Source organism: Saimiri boliviensis, chromosome 17, assembly GCF_048565385.1.
Source record: "Saimiri boliviensis isolate mSaiBol1 chromosome 17, mSaiBol1.pri, whole genome shotgun sequence".
Classification (NCBI taxonomy): Eukaryota; Metazoa; Chordata; class Mammalia; order Primates; family Cebidae; genus Saimiri; species Saimiri boliviensis.
In genome coordinates, this window is record NC_133465.1 from 26639927 (window position 1) to 26660007 (window position 20081).

Sequence of the window (20081 nt, forward strand, 5' to 3'; positions counted from 1 at the left end):
GGTGAGTTGGGTGGAGTCAGGGTGAGTTGAGTGGAGTCAGGGTGAGCTGGGTGGAGTCAGAGTGAGCTAGGTGGAGTCAGGGTGAGTTGGGTGGAGTCAGGGTGAGTTGGGTGGAGTCAGAGTGAGGTAGGTGGAGTCAGGGTGAGTTGGAGGGAGTCAGAGTGAGCTGGGTGGCGTCAGGGTGAGCTGGGTGGAGTCAGGGTGACTTGGGTGGAGTCAGGATGAGCTAGGTGGAGTCAGAGTGAGCTGGGTGGAGTCAGGGTGAGTTGGGTGGAGTCAGAGAGAGCTGGGTGGAGTCAGAGTGAGCTGGGTGGAGTCACGGTGAGTTGGGTGGCCAGCACCCAGTAGGGGACACCCAAGGAATGCCTGCCCATGCAGCCATCAGGGCCAAATCAGACACACCCTGGGCCAGGCATTTGGCAAGGAGGGATTGCCCGAGTTCTAATAGCCATGAATTCTCACTGTTTTGGGCTTGTGAAACCTGTGAATGTAACTCCGTTAGATACAACAGACTCTCCCACATTGTGTTCCTGGAGTTCTGGGAAAGGAGTAAAGCACCCCAACATCACCCCTGGGGAATGCATATAGGAGCGCTGTGACCCAGGAGCTGACATGGGCTGACTGGAGGGGAGGGAACTGCCCAAGGCCATGTGGCCAGTAGTGATGGAGCTCCTTGAACTTACTAATGGCGTGGAGTGAGATGTGTTGAGAATTCCTCCTGCCCGCCCTACATCACGCCCTGAAATAAAAGCAACCGTGTAACAAGTTGCAAGCCTGCAAAAGGCTTTTCTTCCCATGCCGTGGCATAATTGATCATGCCCATTTCTCATCCGGGTCAATAAAAGAGGACATCTTACCCCAGTTTTTATATCTGAGCGATGGTTTATGAGCCAAGTGACTGAAGTCTAAATAACGAAGCCGTGTTTACTTGATAAATGAAGTGCTGGAACACCCGAGACGCCACATTTGCTAAACCTGCACCATAAGCTTTTCTGTAATGATAAATTCTCTCTGGTGTCAGGCAAAGCTGAGAGCCACATGCACCCCCAAGGACAGTCTTCTGAAGAATTGTGGCTTGCGCACAGGAAAAACTCTGTGTATTGATTTCCCCCACATGACTGCACTATGTTAGTGGTAAAACCATAGAATCCTGGGATGCTGAAACTGGAAAAGCCCTTAGAGGCCATCAAGGACTATCACTTGCTAAGCAAGCTCCCAATTTTTTTCTGGGGAAACTGAGGCCCAGGGAGGAAAAGTTGCCTTGGTAACTAGCTTGGCAGCCACAGAGTCCAGAAGTTGAGTTATTTGAGCCCCAGATTTGGGCCAGCCCTAGGGAACAGTAATCAGTCACGTACCTACTTCCCCAAGAAGCTTAAAGGCTGGCAGGAAGTGGGCATGTCAGGCAAATAGTACAGTGAGGTTGTTTCAAGTCCTGGGAAAAAACTCAAGCTAGACACCAAGATCCGAAAGCAGAGGGAATGGGTAGGGAGGCATCTTGGCAGAGGGGCACAAACTGAGCCTTGAAAGCTGGGTAGATGGCTGCAAGCTGACAAGCAGAAAGAACAACCCCAGCAGGGATGCAGGAGAGCAGAGGTAGGTGCAGCATTAAGGTAAAAGGGAAGGAGATGATGTATTTATTCTGGATTACATTTGAAGAGTTAGATGGCTAAGTATTAAAAGCATCCAAATTAAACCCTTAGCAATCAGAAACGCTTGTTTCACTAGATTTTGCCAAATGCCAATCATGTTGAGCTGAATTAATATGTCCCTTTTTCTGAAACTATTAAGGTAAATAATTAACAATAAAGTTTCCTCTTATAAAGGAAAAAAAAAAAAAAAAAGAGTAAAGGCAGAGAGGCTGCAAGAGCCTAATGGTTTGCAGAAAGATGAGACTAGAAGTAGGAAGCCCAATCAGCGAGGGTCTTCTGTTCTTCAGAAGAAAAGGATTTTGGATTTTACCAGGGAAGATGATGGCATAGTTGAGTCTGTGATTTAGTAAGATCAGGTGGGGGTCAGATTGGAGGAGGGTATACGGGAGAAAGAGGGGGTCAGATTGGAGGAGGGTGTACGGGAGAAAGAGGGGGTCAGATTGGAGGAGGGTATACGGGAGAAAGAAGGGGTCCGATTGGAGGAGGGTATACGGGAGAAAGAGGCAGTTAAGAAGCTCTTGCAGGCCGGGCGCGGTGGCTCAAGCCTGTAATCCCAGCACTTTGGGAGGCCGAGGCAGGTGGATCACGAGGTCAAGAGATCGAGACCATCCTGGTCAACATGGTGAAACCCCGTCTCTACTAAAAATTTAAAAAAAAAATAATCAGCTGGGCATGGTGGCGCGTGCCTGTAATCCCAGCTACTCAGGAAGCTGAGGCAGGAGGATTGCCTGAACCCGGGAGGCAGAGGTTGCGGTGAGCCGAGATCGCGCCATTGCACTCCAGCCTGGGTAACAAGAGCGAAACTCCATCTCAAAAAAAAAAAAAAAAAAAAAAAAAAAAAAAAAAAAAAGCTCTTGCAATAGTCCTGGAGAGACATGATGAACCTGAACTTATAGAAAAGGGACGTTTGTACTGACTTGGAAAGATGGACTCCGTAGGTCCTTCTCACACCTCCAGTGGAGACTAAGAGAGAAGGAAAAGGGGTCAAGGTCCTTTGTAAAAAGACTATGTTCTTCCCTCCAACCCCCAACAGGAATAATTTGTCAGGTCTGAAAATTAAGAATTCATATAGTTAGTGTTCTTCAAGTTATAAGCCAAATTTCCATACAACAGATATCAGGTGAATTGCAATGTGCTATCTAGTTAATAGAAGCCATCCTGCTAACTCAGAACAGACTGCTGCCTGGGATTTTCTTGGGTTGGATAATTTGAGTTCTGTTAAATAAAGTATTATTGCCTGTGTTAGAGGGGGGAGGCCGTTGTAACAACCCTTAAATCTGACGCAGTAAGAATGCACTTCTCACTTGTGTGGCAATCCAGTGCCATTGGCATTGGGGCTCTTCTCCATGCAACCTTTCAGGGACTCAACCTTCTCTCAGCTGATGTCTCTGTCCTCCTCAAGGTTTTCAGGCTCATCTCTCTTCAGCTTTCAGCTGGGGAAAGAGAGAGGCTATCTATTGAACTGCCTCAGTCAAGGGATCCCACATCACTTCTGTTATTCCACAACTCAATGGTGAGAACTAGTCACGTGCCCCTCCTAGATTCCAGGGGAGCTGGGAAAAGCAGTCAGCCCAGGAAGAAGGTGAGAACTCCAGTTCTGGAGTACTGCCCTAGTTTATCTGTGCAGTGAACTCACAAGTTAGCACAAGGCATTTTCTTAATGAAGATGCTCTGGATACCCACTAGAGCTCAGTGGGCAGGATTTGCCTAGCCACCCCGATACAAAGACCTCAAACAAGCAGGGAGCCTCATACCGTGGAGGTCACTGGGTAGAGGCTGTGTCCATCATCCTGTCCTCTGCCCTATTCATCCTGAAGAGAGAGCTTTGCCCTCCACCTGCCAGGCTCCTCAATGCCAGGAGCTTTCTGCTCTCCACATGCTCTTCCTAATAGATGGCTCTTCCCTCTCATATCCCACAGGAGACAGAGGCTCTAAGGCAGTTGTCAAGAATTACCGCAGCCCAGAGAAAGGACTGGGAGAATGAGAGTGATTCATCAAGAAGACTTATAAGCCGATTGGGCAACTCATGATCAAAGCTGTTTAGCTATCCAAAGGGATAGTAGGATAGATTACAGCCAGAGAATTAACAACTACAAGCTTGGCATCTTACATTGTGAAGGCTCATTCCAATCACCTGTCACCGAGTTTTTAAAGTTTAAGGGGGAAGCATTTGGGGGTGCCTGACTCTGTGTGTTTATATCTTGCTTTGAATGACTGGAGGATGGATTTCTGAGAAAGAGAGTGAGATAGGTATTTATAGATGAAATCTTTTCCTTGAGTTACTCTTTTCAGACCTATATTTTTCTGCAGACCCATTTGATTTCTAGCAGACAGTGGCTCCTAGCACTGGCTTTCCATAATGTGGGCTCTGCTCCCTTTCTCCTCCCGCTACCATCACCGTCAAGTAGCTAATGATTCGTAAACAGCGGTAGCCGCATGCACATGTAGCTGCCACTTAAAGGGCCCTGGATAAACCTTTTAGTGAAAAGCATGGATCCTTGAATAATTGAAATAATGTTTTCCCTGACCCAAGGTTGAGTGAATTTAACAGACTGGATTTTCTTTCTTACGGCAGACAAAACTTTTCTGTCCTCTTTAGCCAATGAGGATCTCTGCTATACTGACCACCTGCTATATGTCATATAGGCAGTGTGCTAGATTCTGTTCTTATATCTCATAAAAACCCTCCAAGATGAATAATAATATTCCTATTTCACACAGAGGTAACTGAAACTCAAAGAGCTTCACTAACTTGCCCAAGGTCATCAAGCTAGTAGGTGGCAAGGATGAATTTCAAGCTTAGAACGTCTGACTCCAAACTAAACCCAGTTCCCAAATGAGGTGCCTGCCTATAGGAGTTTCAAGAAGACACCAGGAAGTAAATCAGTTTATTAATATTTTGTAAAGCTTCCAGGAAAGGACAAAACTTGGACCCACAGGGCTGTGGACGGTGTGAGGGTCAATTCAGGGGTCTAGCTTTCAGTGTATGAGATCATCTTCTTCCTCCCACAGTAACCCAGAAAGAGAGCTGGGCAGGGCACAGGGTAGGGACATAGCTGGTTCAGTGTACAGTAGGACCAGGAATCAAAAGACTTGGATTCTCATTTAAACCATACCCCTGACCTGCTAAATCATCTCCAGAAAATCACTTTGACTCTGCGAGTCTGTCTTCAGTCTGTAAAATGGTGATGATATGCCTGTCCTCCATTGAAAGGGAAAGAGACCCTCAACAGAGCATCTTGAGACATTCAGAAATCTCTCTCTTGGTTTCTGATAAGCAGGTCTCTTCATGGGCAATGGCCACCACCTGGTATTAGACAAGGAGGACTACCTTGGTATGGGGACTATCAGGTAATGGTGCAAGGCTTCAACATGAGACTGTTGAAATCTAAATTCTGACTCCATTACTAGCCAACAGTGAGAACATGGGCAAGTTTCTTCATGTCTCCATCTAAGTTTCTTCATCTGTGTAGTAGGGATAACAACAGTACCTACCTCATACTAATCTATGCAAAGCACCAGGAACAGAGAGTATCAGTCCAACCCTTCCTGCACCCCTATCCTCCCAAACTCTCTCATGGTGTTTCCATATGCCAGTCTCCCCACCACCAAGCAGGAGGGCCAAGGGCCACGGACAATTTCAAGGATCCGGGCTCGAATGAGAGTTACTTGTTCCTATTTGAAAAGTGATCACCCAGGACTTCCTCGTGGTCTAACAGTTTGTGTCTGTTCATCTGTGATGTTACAGACTTTCAGGGTATGTTTCACTTCAAAGACCATTTCATCAGAGCAGCAGGAAAGATATCTCAGCGTTTTGTAGTTAAAGTCAATATTGCTTACGATTTCTTCCAATGCTCTTTTCCAATGCCCCTGAGTTAGGGAAGAGGGAAGTGGGGCAGGCAATCTAACATTTTTGAGCACAGACCATATGGCAGACCCTATACATGCAATAAAGACATGGAGGCCTGTAGAGGGGACGGCATGGGCCATGGTCATCCAGAGCCAGGATTTGACACTGGGACTGGTTGATCCGAATCCAGACAGTGGTCTCTTGAGCATACAAGAGAAGGAATGTTGCCAATCCATTCTGCCAATCAAGCTCGCCCTCTCTTATGACGTCTCCAGCATAGAGGTGTGTTTTGAGAGGCAGGTGGGAGCTGAGGAATGGCCTCTCGTGATCTGAAAATTCTCCCAGCAACCACGTTCAGGTATAAAAGAAACCTCAGCAGAAGGCTCAGCAGGTTACATCGTCTCAGTTGAAGTTCCTGAGGGTGGGCTTCAGGTCTTCCATTGAGGTCTTCCACAGACTGAGCAGGCTTACCTGACACCATTTTCCTTCCTATTCCCATCTGGTTCGAAACCCTTGCCCTGATCCTTGAGACCACTAGGGGGCAACAGTAAGCAGGAGAGCGATTACCCCGTGGCGCAAAAGAGGTCAGGCATGAGTCTCATTCCCCTCCCTCCCTTCCCTGTCCCACCCCACCTTGCTATAATTCCAAAATGGTAAGGGGCATGGGGGATTTCCCTTGGTGAAATCCTGGGGAAGAAGAGGACGTTTTGGAGCTCCTGTTTTATGCCAAATGCTGTAGTAGATGCCTTATTCTATGTTAATCTCATTTAATTCTCTCTGTAACCCTATAAAGTAAAGCTAAGTATTACCATTGTGCAGATGAGGAAACTGAGGTGCAACAATATTTTTGAAACTTACCCGTGGTCCACAGGCAATAATAACAACAGCTGCCATGGACTGAGCACTGGCTGTGTTCCAGGCACTGTACTGGGCCATTCTCAATCACAAGTTCATCTGCTGTATCTCATCAAATCTAAGGAAACCACAACAACTGTAAGGGTCAATATTATTTCATGTGACAATAGGAAAGAAACACATTACTAGTTAAACTAAACACAATTAGAGGCCATTGATGGTAAGAGGTTATAGACATCTTAGGATGTAGAAAAGTATGCCTCTTAAAATGATGAAACATAGAAATTCTCAAACAGCCGGGCACTGTGGCTCACGCCTGTAATCCCAGCACTTTGGGAGGCCAAGGAGGGTGGATCACGAGGTCAAGAGATCAAGACCATCCTGGTCAACATAGTGTAACCCCATCTCTACTAAAAATACAAAAAATTAGCTGGGCATGGTGGCGCGTGCCTGTAATCCCAGCTACTCAGGAGGCTGAGGCAGGAGAATTGCCTGAGCCCAGGAGGCGGAGGTTGCGGTGAGCCGAGATCGCGCCATTGCACTCCAGCCTGGGTAACAAGAGCGAAACTCCGCCTCAAAGAAAAAAAAAAAAAAAAAGAAATTCTCAAACAGTGAGATATATGTGCTGTTACTCCCTGTTTATCAACAGGGAAACTGGGACAATAAGCAAGACAGCCCACCCCCAAACCTGTGTCTACCTGAGGCACACAGCCCAGTCTTTTAACCATACCATGCTACTTCCAAGTACTGACAAAGAACCTACTGTGTTCCATCGTGCTGACGCTCTCCTGGGCCATTCCATTCAGTCTGCACAGCAAATCTGTGGGGCGGTACTGCTGTCCACCTTCTATAAATGAAGGGACAGCTGAGAATTAGAATACAGACCTGCCCAATTCCAAAGCCCACGCTCTTTTCACATTACTAGGTGCACCATCTGCCCCTTCCTGCCTCTGTAATCCCCAGATGATCTTTTCTGGAAGCCCACATGGCATCCTGTGAGGACACTGATGTCACTTGGTTGAGCCCCTGCTAGAAAGGTGAGAGTGCATGTCCTTCTTGGGGCCCAACCAGTAGGGCAGGGAACCCTGGAAGAAAGTAATGTCTGGGACCAGGCCCTCTCTTTCAGGTGAAATTGACAGGGAGTGCACTCTCTGCAGCCACACTCCACAGTCCAGGCAGACAGGCAGACCCCTGTACCAGGGACCGAGATCCAAACCCAACCTGGAACTCCAGGCCCTGGGATGGGCCTACAGGACCCAGGGAGAACTCCCATTCAGGGGGCACTGGGAAAACTAGTCAGGTTTTTAAGACCTGGAGCAGGTCTTTAAGGGCTCCAGACCTGGAGCAGATTTCAAGGACCAGACGGCACCACCTGTGTAACCTGAAGCAGGTGACATGGTCTCTCTTGACTCCATTTCCTCTTCTGGAAAATGAGAGTAATAACCATAACTGATAGGACGCATGCATTAGGGCATGCAAGGCCCATCCAGAAATTGAGACCCTTACCTGGATTTGACTATCAAAATTATTCCTGGCCATAGGTTAGTCCTGAGAGATACATTCAAGTGTGAGCTCACTGGCATCCCCAAGTTCCTAAGATACAATCTTCAGGGACAAGAGGCCCTAGTGAGCAGTGATCAAGAAGCCATGGGGCTTTACTGGTTCACAGACTGCAGTGTCCCTGTCCATGAGAGAGATGAGAGATTCTGTCTTGGTCGGCTCAGGGTGCCATAGCAAAAATGCCACAGATTGAGTGGCTTAAACAACAGACCCTTACCTTCTCTTATTTCTGGAGGCTGCAAGTCTGAGATCAGGGCGCCAGGGTTGGTTTCTGGTGAGGACTCTCTCCTGGGCTTGCAAACAGCCACCTTCTTGCTGTGTCCTCACATGGCCTTTCCTCGGTGCTCACATGGAGAGAGAAAGAGCTCTGCTGTCTCTTCCTCTTCAATGGACATCAGGGACTCCAACCTTATCACCTGGTTTAACCTTAACTACTTCTGTAATGGATCTGTCTCCAAATATTGTCACATTGGAGGTTAGGGCTTCGATACATGAAATTTTGGGGAGGAGAGATGGACAATTCAGTCCATCACAGGTGCAAATGACTTTAAACTCCTGAGGCAGGTGGTGTATTTGTCCTTCCTAATGGTCAAAGCATTCAAGATGACATCTATGAAGGGCAGCATCTGCCCAATTCCCATTCAGAGTTTTCATGATGCACCCCAGAGACTTTAAACCCAATGCCGGCAGCCACACCAGACTAATGGCTCAGCCATATGCAACTGAAATCATTTAATGGAAAAGGAAGGGGTATTTTTTAAGACTGTAAGTAAGGCCAGGGGTGGTGGCTCGTGCCTGTAATCCCAGCACTTTGGGAGGCTGAGGTGGGAGAATTTCTTGATCCCAGGAGTTCAAGACCAGCCTGAGCAACATAGTATGACCCTGTCTCTATAAAAAAAAAAAATAACAAAATTAGCCAGGGATGGGTGGCATGTGCCTGTAGTTTCAGCTACTTCAGAGGCTGAGGTGGGAGGGTTGATTGAGCCCAGGAGATAGAGGGTACGGTGAGCTATGATGGTGCTGCTGCTGCACTCTAGCCTGAGTGACAAAGAGACCCTGTTGCAAAAAAAAAAAAAAAAAGTGGTGTTGGGGAAGCTGTATAGTAGCTCTGACCCACATGAGGCATGTGCCCCAGTATGCCAAGGATTGCAGCATTTCTAGGGATGAGGGCAGGGAATTCACCCTCACCTCTGAGAGGGAAGCGGGTCAAGAGCATAAAGTTTGAATCTCACATTTCACCCTGGCAGAATCCCATAAAAGCCACACATGTTTTATGCCTATATGCATCCACTATTCCCCCACTGAAAAGATCCAAGGAGGGGACAATAAAAGATGAATTTTATGGCAACTGCTTGGTGCGCACAGAGCTTCCTGCAAGGCCATCTCAGGCTCTGAGGGATGCGGCAGAGCTTTGATCGCGTGGAATCACGCGCTCAGGGAGGAAACTCAACCAGCTGTTGAGCCTGGGCTCTGGGGTTGCTTCTGCCCTGTGGGCCTCCTGCCCCTGCAGTAGAGGCCCAAAGGAAGAAGGCGGCTGGCGCTTATGCAGACGCCGCTGCCGGGCCTCCAGCAGCCTCCCTGGTGGAGTGTCGGGCGCGGAACTGTCAATCTGCCGCAGCTGCTGCTAAGGGAGAATTGTTGTGAATATTAACTGAAGCTGCACACACAGAGACCCTGACACGTTGCCACCCACACAGGGGCTCAACAGACCTCCCCTTCCTTTCTTCTTCAGGGCTAAGACCTGACATGTGGTGCTGAGTCAGCTGAAAGCATTCCTGCCTAGTTCCAAATCTGTTCTGAGGCTATGGAGGGTTAAGGTTGTGGAGGGGGAGCATGGCTGGAGGGGAGGCCAGGTGGGCTGCAGAGGCCAGGGCTGGGAAGGCTTCCCCTGTATTCAGCTCCCCACACACACACATACCCAGCACCCACTCACTCACACTCCCAGCCTGGGCAAAAGCCAACCCTGAGACAAGAGACACTCCTCCATTTCCCACTCAGGTGTGGTGAAAGTGGGTTTTGAATAGAGCAAAAAGCCAAAATTGCAGCAAATGCATTGAGGTGTGCTCTGCTTTAAGAAAACCCATTCAGCAAATATTCTAACCTGGACCCAACTTCCATTTCAAATATACCCACTGAAAAAAGCAAAGAAATAAAAGGATGCTATTCCAAAAGAGATAGTGAACGGAAGCCAATTCATGCCCCCACAAACACACTCCTGACCCCACCCCAAACCCCTGCCCTGCTCACTCATCCAGGAATGTCTCCATTGCCATGTAAATGTAATGGGTGTCATCTATGTGAAGGGGAAGGGTGGGATGCTGGGAATTGAAGATGGATGACTAGCCCAGGAGCACAGTCAAGCCCCAGATGGGGCCACAGTACAGGGAAACAAACAGCTCAGGACTGTGCCTGTGCACTCGCTGGAAGCGTCTTTCACACTTTCGTCCATGTGAGGAACCTCTTGCAGTTGCACAGTGCACGCTCTGCACAGCTGTACCTGGCAGCTCTGAGACGGTCCAATTCACATAGAGAAAGGTCACTCCTGCTGACCTTTTCAGATTCTTCAGCTGAGGGTGGAAGTTGGACTGAGGAATTTTCTTAGAAAAATGGAAATGCAACCAGAAAAAGAAAAGGAGGAAGAGGAGGGGGAGGAGGCAGTGTGGGGAGAAAATGCAGAGCAGAGATGTAGTCTGGAATGGAAATTGCCTCTTTCCAGCTTACAGAGGGGTTAGGACTCTCCCCACCAGTACCATGTCTTGAGGTCGCCAGCAGCACTGGCAGGTCAGATAGTAGACCTCCCCATGGCCCTGGTCCAGAAAAGATGAAGGCATACTTAAGCTGATAGCCTCGCCCATGGCTGGAGGGGCTGGAGAAAACCTGAGCTCTGAGAGGCAAAGTGCCTGGCCGGCCCCCCATCAGCCAAGCCAGACCTGGGTGACTCCAAAGCCCAGGCTCCTTCCTGTGGGCAAGGCCACCTCCCCACCCACATCCCTGGAACACTTCTCCTCTCCCTGTTTCAATCAACAAATCACACACGGAGGCAATTTGCTGGGAACATGCTTCCTGCGGCACCGACAGCATTCGCCCAAGAAATTGTTTCCCGATGAAGATGTGATTATAATGGTGCGTCGGCATGCACAGGCACACGGAAAACGCTCTTCTTGCCAAGGCGGCTCTTATGCTGGGGAGAGGAAGGGAGGGCATGGATTTCACAGGGGCGATACCTACTAGTGAAGTATATTCGCTGCCTGTGTAGGATTCACAATAACAATTATGGAGAACCATTCAGTCGCTCAGCTGGTACAGCGTCGGGGCTGCTCCATAGGCACCTGGCATTGCACCCCAGCCCAACACTCACCCACATGCCAGCCTTGCTGAGTTGCCTGAGGCTCCACCACCAGGCTGGGCCTCTTTATATCTCTGTGTCTTTGCCCATGCAGTTCTCTCTACCCAGAACACCCTTCCCGTTCCTGATCCACTAATAAACCACACAGTCTTTCTAAACAGCTCAAAGGTGACCACCTCCTCCATAAAGTCTTTTCTGAATGGCACCCACAGTCAGTCAGACCATGCCCTCCTCAGTGCCCCCACGATGCCTGAACATTATGGCCCCACTATAGTACTTGCTTGGTTATTTGTATGTCTGTTCTTTTAGACTAAACCCATTGGATGTAGGAATCATATATTATTCATCTTCATAGCCCCAATTCCTAGCAGTGTTTCTGGAACAGATTAGGTGCTCAACAAATGTTTATTGGGGCAAGGCACAGTGGTTCATTCCTGTAATCCCAGCCTTTGGGGGGGCCGAGGTAGATGGATCATTTGAGGTCAGGAGTTCTAGACTAGCCTGACCAATATGGTGAAAACTCATCTCTACTAAAATTCAAAAGTTAGCTAAGCATGGTTTCAGATGCCTGTAATCTTAGCTACTCGAGAGGCTGAGGCAGGAGAATCACTTGAACCCAGGAGGCAGAGGTTGCAGTGAGCCAAGATCTTGCCACTGCCACTCCAGCCTGGGCAACAGAGGAAGACTCACTATCAAAAAAATCATTACTGGACATGTAGAAGGTGGACAGGTGGGGGATGTGGAAGGATGGATGGGCGGATGGATGGAAGCAAAGCTGCAGAAGCTGTCTCTGCTCTTATGATAGCAAAGCTTAAAGGGTTTTCACTGGGCTCCAGAGGCATATCTAGAGCCAATACGGTCCAAGACAAAAGTCATGTTAGAATGAGTCAAGTTCTAGTCTTTCAAAAAAAAAAAAAATCCTCTTGCTTTTTTGCATAACCAATTCACATTTTCTGCTCTTATCACATTCTCTCCCACTCACAGACATTTTTGTAATGGATATGAGCTTATTATTTTATCCATCACAAACCATGGGTAGTTCACTTTTTAAATTGATTTTTGTTGCTCATCAAAGTGCTATATCAGCTACTACTACAACTTCACTTCCAGCCAGCACAACCAGCAACTGTGTGTGGTTCCAGGGCAGGAGCAGGGCATCCCCAGATGATTCCCTGTATGGTCTGATTGTCCAAACACCAGTCAGGGACATTCCTTCACAAGCGGACAGGTTGTGGTTACTGCTCTTGTGGGGAAGTCATGCTGAGCACATTCTGTATTTTATATAATACATAATAAGTTTTGTCTGTTCTCTGTGAATATTTAGCAATGTGTGGTTTGATGGTTTCTCCATATGAAGCCTCCCAAAATGGAACATTCCCTCTCAGTTCCAATTTCAATCAAATGGCAGTGTTCAGATAAGTTCTAAGATCATGTCTGTGGTTGATTGGTGATGTCTCCCATATGCTCAGGATTGGGGGGTGGGGAGCAGTCACCTGGTTTGCCTTATAGGGCACCCACCACCTGTACTATGCAACAGGTTTTCTATTCTGAACCTACACGCTGCAGATAAAAATGCTAAGTCTCCTAGAGACAACAGCCAGTTAACAGCAGAGCCGAGATTAGGATGTCCTCTGACTCCACATCAGCAGCCTTGTGGTCAGACCAACTTGCTTTTGAATCCTGCCTCTGCCACTTTCTTAGCAGTGTGGCAAGTGACTGATGTTTGCTCATCGGTAAAGTGGGGATAATATTTAATTGGCAAGCTTGTTATGAGAACTAAGCTGTTCGATGAGTCTATGCAATATTTCCCAAATTGGAGTCTACAGAACTCATATCCCTGTCTCAAAAATCTCTGCAATGGCTTCCATCCACCCACCCGATAATTACCTCTGCTTCCTGTGGGCCCCACCCTGCTGTGGTATATTCCTTCTTTAGGCAAAGCAGTATCAGGTGGTTGCAAAAACTATGGTCTGCTGGGTTCCAGTCCCAGCGAGGCCACCTACTGTCCAATGTGACCAGAATCATTTAAGCTTTCTGGGCTCCAGTCTCACCAGGTATACAACAGAGAAAACTAAAGTTTCAATCCCATAACGCTGTTATAAGTTGGTTCTAGTAAAATGATTAGAACAGTGCCTGGCACACAGTATGGATTCAACAAATATCAGCTATATTTATACCATCAGTTAATTGGCAGTCAGTCCTTTGGGCAGGTAGTACCTAATCTCACAGGTTTATTGTGGGGATTAAAAGAGATAAGATTTTTAAATCCCTTTTAATCCACAGGCACCAACTGGCAGGCATTATTGCTCCATCTCTTAACAGTGACTTTTGCTTATTCTTGATCTCATCCTTTCTGCTTTAACCTTCTGGGTTGAACCCTTACTGAAGCCAGGCAGAGGCAGGAGGAGGGTGTCTCACCACTTCTGCGCTGCCTACAAGGACATGTCTCCCCTGAGACCCCTCTGCTGCCTCTGCTACCTGCTGATTGATGGATTTTAGTATTTGATTTGATTTTCAAATTGTTTAAAAGGAGCACAATAATAATCATATTCAAACACACTTAAATCATGCAGCAGAATGCAATATAAACATCAAACTGGAAATTATGGCTCAAAAAGCAGGCTCTGATTTGCTCCCCTTCTGGGTGGGCAAGACAAAAATTTGCACTTATAGTGGGAGGTGGGAAAAAGAGGGGAGCTCACAAGACACAAGGCTAGAAACAGGGGGACCTCACAGGGCCACCTGATCCTAGAACCTGGGGCCTCTTGAAGCACAGTGCCTGTTACAGATGAGGCCCAGAGGCCCAGAGAGGTTGAGAGTCATGCTCAAGGTCACACTGGAAAACCAGCTATCGACTAGTCCAGGACTCAGATGTGATTCAGTGCTAAGCCTACCTCATTGCAGAGCCCATGAAGACCAGCATGGACCTTCCACTCCTGCCTAGCTTCAGCCTGGTTCAGCACAGGGCAGAACTCAGCTGACACCCCCCAGAAGGAGCATTTAGGACAGCCCTAGCCAAAGGGAAATTGTCAATTCCAGTGGTTAGAACCTGAGTTCTGACTTAGAGGAGTCAATGTCTCCTACTTTTCCTCTGGTCTGGGGCAGGGAGAAAGCAGGATAGGGAAATTCATTCATTTGCTCATTCATTCATTCATTCATTTGCTCATTCATTCATTCATTCAACAAACAAGCATCGAGCACCCACTATGTGTCAAACCCTGAGATCCAGTGAGCAAGAAGAGACATGGGGATGTTCTGAGAGGAGGATGGCAATTAGGACAGGCAAACAGAACCTGCCACCATACTGCCACCTGGAATTAAGGACTTTCGTACGTGCTTCCCTAACCTAAAGATTCAGACTCAACAAATGCATGTCAACACTGTGCAAGGTGCTTCCATGTCTATGGAAGTCCTAGGAGTTGTGGATGATTATCTCTGTTTTATAAGTAAGGAAACTGAGGCCCAGAGTATTTAGGTAACTTGACCAAGACTAGGCAGCTCATCAGTTCTTCCTACCACCCTCAGCTGTGTGGGCAGGAGGAGGAGGGAGAGAAAAGACTCCAGAGCTCTGGAGATGTGCCTCAAGATGGTAGCAGGAAGGGCTCCGGCAGACAGGGGCCCCTTGAGAGCAAGTACCCTGTTTTATTCATCTCTATGCCCCCAGTGTCTGGCCCTGTGCCTGACACATACTAGGAATTAATGAAGTCTTTTTTTTTTTTTTTTTTTTTTTTTTTGAGATGGAGACTTGCTCTGTTGCCAGGCTGGAGAGTGCAGTGGTGCAATCTCGGCTCACTGCAACCTCCGCCTCCTGGGTTCAAGCGATTCTTCTGCCTTAGCCTCCTGAGTAGCTGGGACCACAGGTGCATGCCACCACGCCTGGCTAATTTTTGTATATTTAGTAGAGACAGGATTTCACCATGTTGGCCAGAATGGTCTTGATCTCTTGACCTCGTGATCCACCCGCTTCAGCCTCCCAAAGTGCTGGGATTACAGGCATGAGCCACTGCGCCTGGCCAATGAAGTCTTTATACAACTGGGCTGGACCACTGGGCTGGTTGGGCTGACAAAAGCATTTCTGAGGCTCCCAACAAGGTAACAGCCCAGAGTGTACTCCCACTCCTGTCTCCCACACTCTCAGAGGACACGTCCATCAGGTTGAGCACTATCTTGTCAATGATAGAACCTTGCTGAGCAAGCTGAACCCTCCTTTTGACTATGCTCTCTGAAAAACAGATTGCAAAAGAGACTTTTTGCCTCCATTCCCAAGGCGGTTTTTCCCAGAGAGAAGGCTTTCTGCTGGCTCTAAGCCAGAGTTGTGCTGGCCTCATCTCGATCAGTTTCTCCGGATAGAGAAAAGGAAGAAAATATGTTCTGAGCTAAATATTTAGACCACCCTAGTCATTTGAGAGTAGCCCATTCACTGACCACCCTCTGTCCTGGATGGCAGTAAGTGGGATGTATAGACTCAAAGACTTTGAAGACCCTGGAGATTAACAACTATCTGGTCCAGACCCCTGATTCGGTGCAGCAGATGAGTAAGGCTCAGAGATGTTACAATTCCTGACCCAATAGTGCTCTTCTCACACCGCTACCCACTACATTGCATTGCTGGCACCCTTGTGAAGAAGTGATCAAAACCATTGAATGCTAGGTTTCCAGCCCATAACACACAGACAGAGATCCCAGAGAGAAGACTCCATTGGAACTACAGGTCATTGGAGTATGTCTCTTCATGACTGATGCCATGGCATGGCCAGGTGGGCTCCAGCCATCGCTCACTGCACTCCCTGAGTCAACCCCCTAATTGGGGAGATTGAAGGACAATACTGACTCACTGTGAGACCATGGCCGCCATTTATTCAGCATCTATTATGCATCAGGCACTCTTGGAGATGCTCCAACTTGTTACACAACAAGGCAGAAAAATAACTTAACATCTAGCCTTGGAATTCCTCTTGGGGAGGGAACTTCCTTTCCTTGGGAAAATACTATGATATGGCAAGACTCTGTGGGAGTGGATGTTGCCCAGTGCCAAGACTTCAAAATAGGATGAAACTGCTTAGGAACATGTTGATTCTGCTCCTGGAAAAGGGTAGGAGCACATGAGTGAGAGAGAAAGGAAGAGGGAGAAGAAAGAAAGAAAAAGATGGAGAGGGAGCTGGTTAGGGCGGGTGAAGGAGGAGTAGAATCCTCTATTACAGTCGAAGGTTTGCTTTGCTCTGAGGTAGACCCCTCCTCCAACCCCTTCTGAGTTCTAATGCTCCATATGTTCTAATGCCTTGGGCGAGTGGGCATTCTGCACTGCTTAACAAGAGGCTGCATTTTATGTCAGGTCGTATTATGCAGAACAGAGAGCAGATGTCAGCCAAGGGTAATAACTGGGTTGCACATACTTTAACATGTTCAAAACTCACAGCATCCTCTGAAGTAGCCAGCATCTCAGGGTTGATTCTCATGCAGGAGGGAAGGTCAGAGAGGCTCAGCCATTTGTCTAAGGCTCCCCAGCTAAGATGGTGTCGGGGCCAGGATTCAAACCCAGCTTAGTCTTGACTACAGAGCAAAGACTCTTAAATGGGCCTTTCCAGCAGAAGACGAGCCAGTATCTCAGACACACGGGTCTGTGAGGGAAGGAAGGAGGCCAGGCCAGGTCAGGCAAGGCTGAGGATCCCGACCTTCCCCTGGGCAGGAACCCTCAGGGATACCCTCAAGCCTAAAGGGATTTGGTCCATGTGAGCAAATGTCCGGAACAGCCCTGTGAGCACCGTGTCCAATCTCTGCTGCAGGAGGCCTAGTGGCTGACATAACAGAAGAGCCAGTGGGCATCAAGTGAGCTAGGGGGGTGTCTCTCCCTGTCTCCCTCCTTCCCTCCTTTTTCCTCTCCCCTCATATATGCTTACTGCCCTTTCCAGGAGCAGAAATAACAGACTCTTAGGCAGTTTCATCATCTTCTCAGCATCCACTCACAGGAGCATCTCAGTCGAGGGCTCAGAGTGTGAGCTGCAGACACAAAGGAGGAAAGGGCCCAGGGAGCTTGGCAAATGATGGGAGATTGGCTGGACTCCCCTTTCGGCTGCAAGGGCTGCAGAGGGGGCCTTGGGCCACTGTGCTAGCTACAGCGCCATCTGCTGGTGTGCCTTGGGATCTTTGGTCTGGGAGAGGCTGGAAAAGTCAATGATTGAAGAATGTCCCCAGGCAGGTTAAGGGCAAACATCAGCTTTTCTCTAGAAAATGAAAGCGGCTGTGGAGGGAGGCTTCAGACAGCGGAGTGATGAAAGACATGCACCAGGGTATTCATTCACAAAAGTTCTGCCTTCCTTGCTCAGTTCGTAAATTTAAGCAATTATCAAAGCCTCCCGTTCCATGGCACAGTGGAGAAAGTGGTGGGGGAGGATGAGTTGTCAAGGACATACAGGAGCATCCCGATCCTGGGTGTCTCTCCTCTATCTCTGGGCCAGCTCATCCACCACACAGCTTCATTACACACTAATGGCTCCCACATTCAAGTCTGTAGTGCAGATCTCTCTCCCAGCTCCACTCCCATAGACCCATGTCTGGTGACATCTTGACTCGGATGTCTGAACCGGGCAGGAGGCTTCATCACAAGAAACTCAACTGAAAATAACTTAAGCCAAAAAGGGCAGAGATTTGCTGGCCTCTACAAATTTCAGCCAAATTGTAAAGAGAGCCAAGGTGGAAAGGTGGAGCTGGAATATTTTTTTGTTTGTTTTTTTGTTTGCTTTTTGTTTTTGAGATGGAGTTTTGCGCTGTCTCACAGGCTGGAATGCAATGGTGCCATCTTGGCTCACTGCAACCTCTGTCTCCCGGGTTCAAGCGATTCTCCTGCCTCAGCCTCCTGAGTAGCTGAGATTACAGGCGTATGCCACCACACCCGGCTAATTTTTATATTTTTAGTAGAGATCGGGTTTCATCATGTTGGTCAGGCTGGTCTCAAACTCCTGACCTCATGATTCTCCCACCTCAGCCTCCCAAAGTACTAGGATTACAGGCATGAGCCACTGAGCCTGGTTGGGATATTTGTTGAATAAATGAAAAGATAGACATGAAGGAGTTTATTAAGAGAAGGAGATGAGAACTAAGATTTGGCAAGCACCTACTAGCATCTGGGCACTGAACTTAGTGAATCAGACAAGGAAACTACAAGCTGGGGCTGAGGGATGGGGCTGTGTAGCTTACCCAAAGTCATGAGACCCAAAGCTGCCTCATGAAAGAGTGGAGTTCAAGGTTCTACATGGGTCATTCTGCTATCTCTCATTCTCAAATTAGAATAATGGAGTTTAGGTCTGGGATGAGACACAGGGGCTTAAGAGACCGTGGAAGTCATCTCATCTAACTGTACACCAATGCTTGGATCAGTCTCTCTTCCCATCCCAGACAAGTAGTTGGATAGCTTCTGCTTGAACAGTGCTAGTGATGGCGAACTCACTCCCAGGACAGTGATTTTATTATTGAATTATACCAGTGGGTTAGAAAGTTCTTCCTTATGTTGAGCCAGAATTTATCCAATGCTTATAATGTGCCTACCACAAATAGGTTTTGTGCCTACCACAAATAGGTTTTGTGCCTACCACAAATAGGTTTTGTGCCTACCACAAATAGGTTTAGTTGCAGTGCCTGCAACAAAAATTAACATTATCATCATCCCACGTTCCTTATTACAACTATTCTTGTGTCTGTCTTTCCCTTGGGATGCCAGAAAACAAATCTAATTCTTCTTCCCTGAGACAGTCCTTCAGATATTTGGAGATGATGTTTCAGGGTCCCCCTGAGGCTTCGCTTACTCAGGATAAACAAATACTCCAACCCACTTTCAGACACTGATTGGTAAGCAAGAGTTGGTGCTGTGCTGTGCACACAGTAATTTTCCAGCTGCTGTTGTATGAGGCTTCTGAGATGCTGATAGAGCAAATGATGAACCAGCCACAGCAGGGTAGGTGAGGTATCTGAATTATGACCTCTGCAAAAAAAAGATGGGGAGGTGGCTGACCCTGAACAAACTTTGGCCTGGCTCCAGAGCTTCACCAGCTCCATTCCTTGTCCAACCATTGTAAGAACATATTTTAGTAGAAGAGAAAGAAATGAGTTTCCTCCCCAAAGTTAATCTACATCATTTTAGACCCCCAGTCCTTGCCCAAAAGGCATGATTAGTCCTTCCAAAATCCAGATTATGTGTTCATGAATCCAATATTGAGCAATGTAGGGATCCAACCAATTCGAAACCAGAGAATATCAACACTTGAATGGGACTTGGCAGTGGCCTGCCCCCAATTCCTTCCTGTTTACAGATGGGAAACTAAGGGCCAAAGGGGAGCAGTAACTTACTCAAAGTCATACAGGAAATCTCTGTGAAAGCCTGCTTAGCTCATAAACTGAAAAGAAGAAGGAATATGACAAAGTAGAGCAAACTTTCATGGGAAAGGAAGAACAGGACTTTTAGATTAAAACAAAAGAAAGGCTGGGCATGATGGCTCACACCTGTAATCCCAGTGCTTTAGGAGGCAGAGGCAGGAGGATTGAGATCCTAACAAGACTCCATCTCTGCAAAAATAAAAAAAAGTTCAAAATATTATCTGGCTATAGTGGCACATGCCTGTAGTCCTAACTCCTTGGTAGGCTGAGGCAGGAAGATCACTTGAGTCCAGGAGTTCAAGGCTGCAGTGAGCTATGATCATGGCACTGCACTCCAGCCTGGGCAAGAGAGCAAGACTCTGACTCTAAAACTAAATAAATAAAGTCTGAAAAGTCCTCCTTGAAGCATTTCTCCATCCCTCCCATCCATTTTCTTGACATATGGGGCATTGTG

At 47.6% G+C, this 20081-nt stretch overlaps 1 protein-coding gene across 1 annotated transcript in view; it reads left to right on the forward strand.

Moving 5' to 3' along the window:
• ASIC2 (acid sensing ion channel subunit 2) overlaps positions 1-20081 on the forward strand; it is a 277373-nt gene that overhangs the window by 233705 nt on the left and 23587 nt on the right. The gene's annotated exons all lie outside the window — the stretch shown is intronic.